This window comes from Neopelma chrysocephalum, unplaced genomic scaffold, assembly GCF_003984885.1.
Source record: "Neopelma chrysocephalum unplaced genomic scaffold, ASM398488v2 Primary Assembly neopelma1_86, whole genome shotgun sequence".
Lineage (NCBI taxonomy): Eukaryota > Metazoa > Chordata > Aves > Passeriformes > Pipridae > Neopelma > Neopelma chrysocephalum.
Window position 1 is genome coordinate 3596287 of NW_020897748.1, and position 12075 is coordinate 3608361.

General features: G+C 44.7%; 1 protein-coding gene and 1 long non-coding RNA gene across 8 annotated transcripts in view; one reads left to right on the forward strand and one right to left on the reverse strand.

Annotated features, from left to right (window-relative positions):
• Positions 1-2774: 2774 nt before the first annotated feature.
• Positions 2775-7005, reverse strand: LOC113971878. 3 transcript variants are annotated; one of them, XR_003535685.1, is made up of 4 exons: positions 6892-7005; positions 5878-5968; positions 5662-5768; positions 2775-3050 (listed from the first exon to the last, which is right to left on the reverse strand). It is a non-coding gene; the product is annotated as an uncharacterized LOC113971878 (long non-coding RNA). The 3 variants fall into 3 exon arrangements; XR_003535686.1 differs by lacking the exon at positions 6892-7005 and adding an exon at positions 6372-6595; XR_003535684.1 differs by lacking the exon at positions 6892-7005 and having other exon boundaries at positions 5878-6593.
• Positions 6883-12075, forward strand: part of RNF19A (ring finger protein 19A, RBR E3 ubiquitin protein ligase) — a 55940-nt gene continuing 50747 nt past the window's right edge. For 2 of the 5 annotated variants that reach the window (XM_027692316.1, XM_027692321.1), the window contains exon 1: positions 6883-6989. The gene's annotated coding sequence lies outside the window, so the exon portion shown is untranslated. The other 3 variants (XM_027692317.1, XM_027692318.1, XM_027692319.1) reach the window with 3 other exon arrangements.

A 12075-nucleotide genomic window follows, 5' to 3' on the forward strand; every position in this document is an offset into this window, starting at 1 on the left:
TCCCTGGGAGACCTGTTTCACTGCTTCATTTGCCAGTTCAGTTCCCTTTCTTGTACATATAGGAGAAAAGATTCTCATCAGGGCTGGATCTGCATCTGATGAAAGTACCGCTGGAGACAGCCCTTTTGCCATTCCTCTGCTGTGATGTCCTTGAGGTCCTCATTGGCACATGGCTCCTGAAGATATCTGTATCCTCAGGGCCAGCACAGTAACCTTGTGTATGGATCCAGGGTCTTGCCTCAACCCCTTGCAGATTGCATTCTGGGAGCATTACTGGGAGCAGAATCGGGAGCCGTTCTCTGAAGCCAACTGCCCAAATATCTGCAAGAGGTATCAGGAACTAGGGGTAAGCCCTAGATAAAAGTGTATTTCTGTGAGCACCAGCTTAAACAGCACAATGAAGGAGCTTGGTAGACAGAAGCTAAACTCTGTCAAAGGTTTGGGGCAGTACCTCAATGGTCTTTATTGACAGTTCTTCTCTGTAGCCTGAGTGGTGGCTAGACTGAAAACCTTTGGCTGCTTCAGATGCTTCTCTTGCACTTGGAAGGGACGTTTGAGACCAGCAGTTATCTTCCAGTCACGTTGCATCATGGCCCATCTAGGCATGTCCTGATATGCTGCCTACTGAATGAATCAAAACTATTTAGAGCTCTCTGTCAAAGATTTAATTATATACCGTTCCTGGGTAAACTCATGGCACTGCAGTCACCACCCTTTCTGTGCCACAAAATGGGCTTGAAGTCTTGGGAAGTGTTTGAGAGATTATTGGAGTTGGGTGCTCCTGATCATGGAAATTGCTGTTACCAGCCCTTGGCAGTGGCTGCAGGATATTTTATTACAAGAGGGAATTGCCAGACAACCTGGCAGAGCTGTGTTTGCAGCTCCCCATGCAGACCAAGTGACTCTTCCCTACAAAGGGCCTGTTTACCCCAGTGAAGCCAGGAGGGTTGATGCACTTCTGGAAAGCTCTCCCTGCACAGAGGTTCTGTGTCCTATTGCTGCTTGCTGTTGGCTCCCACAGCCTTAGCCATTGCATCAGAAATCATGTGCCCTCTATGCAGGGGCTAAAGGCAACCACTCCTCCCCGACTCTGTCCTTTTCCACCTCCAATGTGACTGCACACAGCAATGCTCCTGCCAGAGCTCTGCTTCAGTGAGCTCCTCTTGAAGTTACCATGACAAAGCCACATGGAGTCTCTCCATAAGGATGTGAGATCCCTGCTCACGGCCCAGGACACCATTTCAAACGCCTGGAGCCATCAGCCCCTGCCCCAGTGATGGGTCCCACCGAGCCAGGCACACCTGTGGACTCATGTCCCAGCCTGGCCTCAGCCAGTCCCTAGGCAGGTACCTGATACCCAGGGCTGGGACTGTCCAGGGCTGGGGCTGTCCTGGTGTCCTCCAGCTGTCTGGCTTAGGGCAGGGTGATGGGGACAGGTCCTTGCAGCCAAGTCCTACCCTGCAGAGCCAGAGAGCAGGGAAGGGCAAATCTAAATGCTCTCTGGCTCTGCTGAAGATGGACTGTATATGCTGCTTGAGGAACCCTCTGAATGATTTGAGACCAACTTTAGAAAAAGTATAGGTCTTTCTGAAGCATAGTTATTTCCATCATGACTTTAATCTCTTCACATCTCCTCATCATGATGAAAAAGTTATTTAGAACACCCTCAAGCACTTTTACCTTTATGCAACATTTCCCCCTACCCCACTGTTCTCACACTTAAAATGAGCAAAAACATTCTTGCTCAAGCTTTCCAGAAACAATTTCACCTTTGGGCAGAGAATAAGCATATAACTTCTCAACCCAGAAAAACAGAAGTTTCAGACTGTTCTGACTAACAGAGGAGGAAAGTTCAGGGGACTAGAATGGAGACAGTGTTGTGCAACAGAAATTATAATCTGCTTCTTTTCACAGTATAACTCTTAGTTGATTTTCATTTATTTTTCTAACAAATTGAAGTTTCCCTAAGGATACTGACAGCGATAACCAACAGACTTTAAAAAAGTCAGGACACCTAATTTCAAGAAAATACACAGGTATCACTCCTGCATCCTGCAACTCCTCAACTCCAGAATGTAAATATTACATTTAGGAGTAGAGTTTCAGGCATTCAAGAAATGTTAAGCTAATATAGCAGTCTTTCTCAGACTTTTGGAGACTTATAAATTGAGTGACATCTGATATACGCTCAGGAGCAACATTTTTGGATTCAGGCACCCACATTTCTCAAACTATTTCTATTCTCTGTCATTGGGGCTGAAAATAACACTATTTAATTTATTTAAAATGGTTTTCTTTCATGTAGTAGGTATGTTCTGGGGACTGTAGTTCCATATATTGTAAATTTTCTATCTTTGCTTTTTCTTTATTGACTACTACAGAAACTGATTAGATCAGATGATGTAACTCAAAGATATCTGAGATGCTTGAAATGGCTATGGAAGCCTTCACCTTTAATGTTTTATGACATGCCAAAAAATTTGGAAAGTTTTCAGCTTGCACGTTGTTTACTGGTACCTTTCCACTTTGTAACTTGGATCAGTGAGACTGCATCTACATTAGATAGCTCTATTTGACACTAATCCATTATCCTAGCCTTGTCATCATGGTGCACCTGTATTATTTTTTTTTATCTACTGCACTCAACACAATTGATGGCAATCAGTGCATAGCAAATAATCTTTCACAACAGGTAAACAGAAACCTGACAGTATTCAACACTTATTCCTGTCCCATGCAATTTGTCTCTTAGCTATATTAATATATAATATTTATCAGCTATGTAGTGATATTTATTAGTATTGCCTATTTTTGTATGCCCAATCTAAAGAATGTTTTGCTATCAATGGGTATTGCAGATATTTTAATTCATTAAAGGCTTTTATCCTTTTTTCTTTAGTTGTAAGTCAGAATGCATCTCCATACTACATTTTCTCCAGCAGCAAAATTGATCTAGACAGTTCTCTTCCTTCCCTATGCAACTTTTTTCTGCTGCCACATCAATCTTCTGCTATGCTTTTTGTGCAAATGCAGCCATCTGTGGGGCAACACTGTAAGACAGATCACTAAAATCAGGGGTGCTAAAAATAAACTCTCCAGGAAAAAAATAAATCAGTGAGACAGCTGAGCTGGAAAATGTAGGAGAGTGGTGAATCCCCCAACAAAGAGTGTTCTTCAGAACAAGATGAAAGAAAGGTCAAGGACACAAATGTATGTGTCAAAAGGGGAAAGTTGGGGATAAGTTTTTCTCCTAAAAATGATGGCCTGGAGACCAGATGATGACAGAGGCTGCAGGAAATATAAAATTACCTATACAAAAATAAAGTTCGGATTTGTCAATTTTTGTTGAAGATGATGGTTGAATACTCAGATAAAGATTCCTAAGGAAGACTCAGATGTGGGATCAGAGACATGGAGACATTTACCCATCATATTTGATACTCTTCCACAGTAACTTCATACAAAAGACCACCAACACATTAAATTCTGGTCCAAGGCACTGGATTTTACAGTACCATATGAGATAGGAGTGTTTCATATGTAATAATAATAATGGCCAGTGTTCGCGAACGAAGATTTGGGGAAAGGTCTTTTACCTTCCCAGCCTGCGCAATGGATTTTTTAGGTGAGACACAGCCTGCGCTGAACTGAGCCCACCCTTTAATCCTAAGGTTCATCTGCCGGGGCCAAGCAAGCTTGGACAATGGCAGTGAGGTCCTCAGGACGTAGGTTTGTTTAGAGTGACCTTCTCATAGATGGATGGCCTCACAGGGCTAACGGGCTCCATCTGCCCGGGGGACCGAGGAATCGAACCCGGGTCGCAGCAGTGAGAGTCCTCCATGCTAACCACTAGGCCACCAGGGGTCCATTTGGAAGAAGTGAGCTTCTGCCAGATTCTGTCCCTGGGATGGGGCAACCCCGGATGCACGGACAGACTGGGAATGACATGCTGCATAGCAGTGCTGGAAAATGGCCTCTGGGGTCCTGGTGGATGGCCAGTTGGCCAAGAGTCAGTGGTGCCCTGGCAGGGGCTCACTGCTCGGTCACACAAGGGTTTTCAGACACACGAGTCCTTCCCTTGCACACACAAACAGACAGTTCATGGCAGCAGGGGCAGTATCTCCTGGGGCTTCTGCTGCCACACCCGGAGCCTGGATGCACCTCAACCCTGTGGGGTGTTATGTAATATCAGTGTTTCATATGTAAACATTAAAACTTCACTGAGGGCAGCAGTCCATACAAACATAGATTATGAGAAGGATACACAAAATTAAGATGAGGTTGTTCATGTGATATCCTTTCTCCATTCCTTACCACTGATAGAAAAAGCACTTTCCTTCCTCAGCCCTGTCTGCTCACCTCTCTTCATGCTGATATGATTTTTGCCCTTCCCCATTTGACAGCACGCTTATGTCTCCTCAGAACATACCAGACGCTTTGTTTGGAGGGCAGTATTTTTGTATTCTGATATAATACTTTGTACTTTTCTGCCAGCAGCTGAATTAAATACCCAGAAAGCTTAAATTCTAGATGTAGTCAGGACAGTATTTTGGAAAGACAGGCTTGTATGCTTTCTTGAATCTTGTATGCCTCACCAAAAGCAGTGTGCATGAGGTGCTTCCTCTGTTACAGAGTTTGAGCAGCCCCTACTTTTCCTTAATACCGCTTTGTCATTGTGTTCTACAACAAGAACCAAGCAAGCAAGCAAGCAAACAAACATATCTTCTCGACATACCAAAACAAACTACTGTGAGTTTTGGTGTACAGCTCGTGCTGAAAAGATTCTCTTTCCTCCCCATGCTTTCTGTATTTTCTTAATTGACTATTTTGAATACTTCTGATGAAAATCACCTACTTGGCTGCAGGCCCTCTGCTGCCAAGCTCTCAGGAGGGTGGCTGGCTGGAGGTTTGCTTTGTCCCCCATCAGCTTCAAGGAAAAACCATCTGACCACCACAGTGGCTGCTCAATCTCCCAGTGCAGAATTTTAAAACACCTGGGCTCCCGTTCCCTCCTGTTCTCCAGCATTAGCCAAGATATTTCAGAATATTTGTACCAATTTGCTAAATCCCTCTGGACATTTAGAAAGTAACACATTACTGCGTTGCTTTGCATTTCTTGTTGCTGGTTTCTGTTTTATTGGTAGCTGCACATCTGAGTTGGTAAATGGTTTGCTGTTCCTATTCCAGTAAAAATTTGCTCACTATCCTACTATGCTATTCTATATGCTAGTCTTTCTGTTCCTCTGTTTATTTCTTTCCTTCACGCACCTCGATTCTTCCCTTTCCTTTTTCTCCCTTAATTTTATGAACTAGTTCCCTTTCTCTGTATCAAATCCCATACATAACAAAGCAGCCAAGACTTCACCCTGCAAGTGGTTTATGTAATATATTTCTGTATATCTTACCCAGCTGAATACAATGGTACCATTTACATGCCTTAAGTGCCATGTATGTTTGATGTATCTGAATCTAAACAACTTACCTACCTGCTGGCTTCTACAAGCACAGAAGGAACTGGCATGGTTTGTATGCAACATGCCAAAATTCCAGTATAATCTCATTGTTGTTACCCTTATTTTCCACTTCCCCTCCCTGTTTGTTGTAATTGCCTATTCTGTCATTTCAGATTAAGTATCTCACCATGGAATGACTTGTATTTACTTTTAATTTGATGTACTGGAAGTAGTCCTATTGACTTAAATGGAACTATGCACATAAATAAAGGTAAGCGTACCTGCAAGCCTTTAACAAATGGTACATTGCAAATCCTGCAGGAAAAGCATGGTACATTTTATTCATTTTACTATCTTTGCACATGTTATATGCAGGTTGTGTGATTAATAACTTTTTTCCAGATTAAGTTTTCAGGTTTCATACCAGCTTAATGGAAGAACCACCAGTCATAAGCACAGTATTAACTCCAGTTCCAGAGAATTCCGAGATGACATGATATAGTGTGAATGATTAACTAGGAAAAAATAAACAAATTAAAAAAGACAGCACTCGACTTAAATCCAATGTAGTAGTAGTGTACGCAAATAATTCCTTAAACTAGTCAGAGGAGATTCGAAGTCGGGCCAAAACCGGAGGTCAGGGGCAGCGAGCAGGCTGTGGGAGAGAGCAGTAGCTACGATAGCGTTGCAGACAGAGGGAATCCCGGGGAAGACGGCGTGAAGGTCGGTAGTAAAAGGAGACGGAAAACCCGAACCCAAGGCAAGTGAGCCATAAAGCTCGGCCGGACGCAGCCCAGGGCAGACTGCAGCCACATGCAGGGCAGGGGCACGCAGGAAGGAAAAGCTTCTGGGCAAATTCTGAGGCGGGTTCTGTTTCAAATGGCAAGGTGGCGAAAAGAAGAAAGGTCTGCATCTTACAGCACGGAAACAAGGCTTTGCCTTCTTGGCGAGTTAATCAGCGCTCAGCGGCACAACTCTACTGAAACGCCCCGACAGTTCACTCCTCGCCTAGCGCTCTTCCATTCTCATGGGTGTGAAGCCCACGGAACTGTACACTGCAACATATACAACACTGCACTCCGTGCTGCTGCTGAAGCCGGCGGCACTGCAGCGTCCCCCGCCACCGCGGTAGGGCCACTGCACCCGCCACGCCGGCCCCGCGCACCGAGCCGGGCTCGGCACGGAGCGGGCAATGGGGAGGCGGCCCCGTCCCCACAGCGGGTCCACAGCGCTCCCTCCCGCCGGGGCCGCCCCGCCGGGGGCGGGCGAGGGGCGGCACCGCCGTGCGCGTTGAGCTCAGCGCGTCGCGGAAACCGACGGCCTGGGCACCGCCTCCCTCCACGGGCAGCCCCAGCCCCGGCCCCGGCCCCGGCCCCGGCCCTGGCCCCGCGCCGCCCCGCCCCGCCCCGGCGGCACCGCCCCCTCCGTTCTCACTCACACACTCTCAGATACAGGCACACACACACTGAGGCGTTTCTTGCGCGGCGCCGGGCTCGGGCGGGCGGAGCGGCGCCCCTTCCTCCCGTCGACTCGCAGGTACCGGGGGTGGGTGCACGGCGGGGCGGGCGGCGCCGAGGGGCCCAGCGGTGGCGGCGTCCCCCGGCTCGGGCCTCTGCCGGCGGCCGCCGCCCTGAGCGTGGCGGCGGGTGAGGGGTGGAGCGGAGGCTCCGAGCCGGAGCCGCCTCTGGGCGGGGGCCCGAGCCCGGGTGGGAGAGGGCCCGGGAGCCGCGGCCCGGGGGTGTCCCGGCGGCCAGGGGGAAGTCGGCGGCGTCCCCCGCTGGTCCGCACATTGCTGGAGGGTGAAGTCATCGTGCCCATTGTCTCCCCCCGGGCGGAGCGAGCGGCCCGCGGCGGAGGAGGGGGGCACAGCCGTCCCCGGGGCTGGGGGAGCCGCGGAGCCGCGGGTGGGTCCCGCTCGGCCCAGGCGGGCTGTGCGGCGAGGAGCTGTCGCCCGGGTGGGCCGCGGGGCCACTCGGCCGGCGCCGCGCTCCCGCCGCCCGGCAGCGGGCCGGGGCCCTGGGAACTCCGGCACTTGGACTTGCGGGGCACGAGGAGAGCTGGGTATGGCGAGAGCAGCGCGAGCGGCTCCCGCGCCTGCAACGCACCCCGGGGGCAGCGTTCGCACCCGCCCCCCAGAGAGTTCCTAGGTGACCTCTCCGGAGTCTGTTGCCCACCCCGGATCCGGAGGGTCTGAAGAGTGGAGGAGTTTGGAGTGGCCAGGGACAGTGCGTCTCGGCTGTGAAGTCGGTGGGGGACCACCAGTGGTGATAGCCAGCACCCTTGCCGAGTGTTTTCCTTGCACTGGTCCTTCTGGAAAGCTGGGAATTTTCCACCTGGTAGTGTGCTGTTCACAACACCTACTGCAGGCGCACCTTGGAAAGATAGGGAAGATTTGGTAGCAAGCGAAAAGCTAGCGTGCATATAAGTGAGCTGCATGTGAGTCCTTCCCTTCCTCCTCTTGCTCCAGCACTGTCTCTTGACAGAAAGAAATGGGGCTTTGCCAAAGGGGTGGTAGTGGAGTGGAGTTATGGGCATATGCCAAGGGGAGAGTAATAGAATGCTGTTATTGCTGAGCAGAGAAATCAAAATTTGAAGCCTTCACATCCTTGTGGTCGCTTATTGTATATGTGCCTGTGTTTCTCTGTTAGGAGCACAAGAAATCTTTTTTCTGTTAAAATACTGTAGTTTTATCATTTGGTGCTGATTAGTACTTTATCTCAATTGTCATGAAGAACAACATTTTTTTTAAAAAGCAGAGAGCCATTTGGGAAATGGCTCTTCCAGGGTTTAATTCTGTAGACAAAACAAATAATAAATTATTTTTTTTTAAATTATTTTTTTTCCTTCAGTGTTTGGGTTTTTTTATAATTAGGCTTTTTTGTCAGCCAAAGAACCATATTTCAGTATCTGATGAAGTGTTTTTTAATAAGTTAATCGGAAAAGAAAGTTTTCAGTTTAATATCCAGGGCAAACTGAAGTATAAATTCTGAATTGCCCAGCTAAGAGAATTCACTCGAGTGCTTAGAAATGACAGCTGTATAACATTACTTTGCAGTTTCCAAAATCTTACCATTATTTAACTGTAAACATTTAAATACTTAAAGCTTTCATAAAGCCGACGAAGCACTTTTTTATTTTTAATTGCATGTGAACTAGGCCTGTTTGGTCCAGAAAATGAAAGTTTCACTTTTGCATAATGACAATAATGCTAATCTTAAAAACGAGTTCAGTAAAAGGCTTACGTATGTGTAACTCTTCTGTGTGCATATTTCTTGAAGTATGCCAGAGTTTCAGCTGTATTTTATACAATTCAGCGTTTGTAAAATGCTGAATTCTGTTTGTTATGTTTGTTGTCAGCTATTATTGAGTTTGTGGACATCAGGTCATCATTTTTAAAGAAGGAGTTGAAATGTGTAAGTGTGGTTTTCTTCTCTCCACTTCCCCTTCAATCTGTCAGACAAATGACACATTCCTTATGCAGAGCAATCATCAGATTTTGATTAATTGTGCTAGTTGAGGCTCACGAGGAAAGAAGATGCTTGACAGATGTGTTTGTTTACCTTCGTAGCATGTGCAAATTCTGGTCTCTCCATTAGTAAATGAATCATTAAAACTCCCTTAGCTGTGGGATCCCCAGTTAGCATTAATATATGCATTAGGAAAAGTTGTTTTATGTGAATATTATCAAGCTGTGAAAGAACACAAGCTCTTGAATTCTTTTGGCTGTTGGGTAGAGTCTTTTGTGGTGGAAAATGTGTGTGCTTTTTCCCCCCCCATTCTTAATTAACAGCATTTATCGACTGTTCCCCATGAGAACAACTTCAGACTGAGTTTATTCAGGTTTTTTCCTGTTTGCTTGTGCCTCTTTGATCCTTTATTTAGTCTTACTAAAGTATTTCTTGCAAAGATCCAACACCCCCCCCCACCACCACCTTCCTTCCTTCCAGGGTGACAAAGTAGGATGCCCAAGTCTTCTCACAGGACTTCTGAATCCTAGTTTGGAAGTGCTAAGAAAGATCTTTGAACTCAACTATACTGTTCTGAACCACTGTTCTCTCATGGCCTTTGGCCAAGCTTCTAGTCTCTATTGCGGGGTCAGTTTACTCTGGCCCATGGTCAGACATCTACCTTAGCTTTGTGATTTGTTTTCTGAATTGTATGTAAACACCATGTACCGGCCTAGTAGAATAAATTTTAATACCTGACTAGAGCGAGTTGGTGGATATGTGTTTTAGGCTCTGCTCTGAGTGTGATTTCTGGTTTGTAGCTGAGTTGCAAATCAGTCTGATTCTTTCTTAGAGTCAGCAAAAGCTCTTTGGAGCATTAATAGAGGTATTAATTCTAGCACTGTTTTATCCATAAAGAAGTTGATTTCAGGTTTTTCTCTTGTGTTTATCTTAACTCTGTTTCCATTGTGCCTTCTGTGTTAACTCACGGAAGATGTGTAGTTGACTAAATCAGTGTACCTAACACCGCTTGAAAATACTGGAAGTGGTGTTGGATCTTATTGCTAAAAGCATGTGAATTGGATCTGAAAGTAGACTTCTACCAAGAAGGTAAAAAGTTACATCGAGTCTTAGAGAACTGATTGTTTTTATTAGTGTTGCAGTGCACAGCATTTTTTCCCTGTAGGAGAATATGGAAGAGGCCTTGTCAGTAAGTCTTAAAATGTTTGGGAGTTTTCTTAGTATTCCTATTTTTCCCAAGAGGAGACTTTTCTTTTTATTTTTGAGTCTCTGAGTGGAAGTTTTATCCCTGACTTAGTGTAATTTTAGTTCATTTCAAGTAGTTTGTCTTCTAAATTCTCAATGAAATAATCTCTAAGGAAAAACATATACCTTTTTGTGTTGTATATAGATTACATTTCAGATATTGTGTATTCTGCTTTAACTTAGAAATATAAGTCCAAATAAACCACTGTCAGTTTAAACTTAAGAGTCGAGTCTTCCCTCTTAATTATTCACTTGAAGGATTACTTCAGAAGATTCCTTCAGGCACTCTTTTAATTTATTTTATTTCTTAGTACTTTGTGATAATAAACAGATATTGCTCTTATTTATGGATTGACAGATTTCTTCCAAACTTCTATAAAGTAATGTTCACCTCATTATCGCAGATATTCTTGTAAGTTTATTTTTTAGTTGATGAAAAGAGACTTTGTGGAAGAACCTTTGCTCATTGTGAGTCATAAGGTGGCTTAGTCTTTTCTTTAGTGATCTTGGTTGTTTCATATACATTTCTGGCAATTATCAGACACTGCATAACTGTGTTTTATTTCGGTTTTGATTGCTGGTCTTTTTTTCTGGCATGGGTTGCTTGTTTTTTTAATTTTTTTTCTCTTAGTACAAGTACTGACTCAAGGATCCAAAACAAAGCAATGGGTATCTAAAAAGAACTATAGACATTGTGTGGTACTAGGATACTACAGGGCTCTACTAGAAGTTTTCTTCCTGTTGTAAGCATGTCTTATACCAGCTTTAGAACAGTCTTTGAGTTTTTCGAAGTAGAATTCTTAGAAGGAAGAAAACCCCATAGCTGAGTTGTGAGATGTCATTTGTGATACCATCCTTAGGTCTTGCGTCATCAAGGCAAGTGAGGAGGGCTTTGACTGTTCTCCTTTACCTTCATTGAAGTTGTAGCATACTCTTTAGAAGAATTAACCCTACCTTGGGATTTATTCATAGAATAAGAAAAAGTAGGTGTACTTTCATTTTAGGCTACTTTTTTGTAATGGAAAGATTACTGTAGACTTTTCCACTCTTAAACTGTGGGTTGAAGTCAGTCACCTGCTGGGCAACTGTCAGCATCCTGTTGGACAGGTAGTCAAGCACTGTAATTGCCATTTGCAAGATGAGAATAGCCATAGACTTTTTTTTTCCTGAAGGGTGAATTTCCAAAGGTTCATTTTGCATCTAGACTGATTGCACCAGACTGGAAAGCTGATATAAGAGTTGCTTTAATCTAAAGCAACTTAGCAAAATGACCTCATGAAACGAGCCTGAAGTTTCATATATACAGGTGTTTCCTCAGGCATTAAAACTTCCTCTCTTTAGAGTCCAGCATATCCCCTAATGATGTCTTCAGCAAGACATTTGAAGGGCATCTTGCAGAAATAAATGGTTGTACCAATTCAGTTTGGTATAGTCACTTGTTTTTGCTTCCTAAGTAGAGCACAATTCTGTTAATGCAAGTATCCTGTTATTGTTCAGCACAAACTGTTATTGTGGGACTATGTCAGTTCTGTTCTGCTTCCATTTATAGTTGAGGCAAATTACTGTTAAACAAACATTTTTCCATAGGTCCTTTAGCTGCTCCCATAAGGCAGATTAGAACTCTTACTCTAAATTGGAGCCCCTGGCTGTCCCCTTAAGTTGTTCCATTTAGTGAATGAAGAACTGCTTCAGCAAGAGGACTAACTCTGGGGAAATTGTGTGCAGTAAGAATCATCTTGCTTTGTTCTCATTGTGTTTCCCTCATGCTGCATATCCTTAATAAATAAAAATAACGCTTTTAAGTTTCTTGGTTAATGATCAGATTTTTCGCATAAAACCAAACTCTGTGAGCTACATCAAGTAATCAAGTTCTATTTTTACCCTAAAATGCTTAATCTGTCAGACAGTTC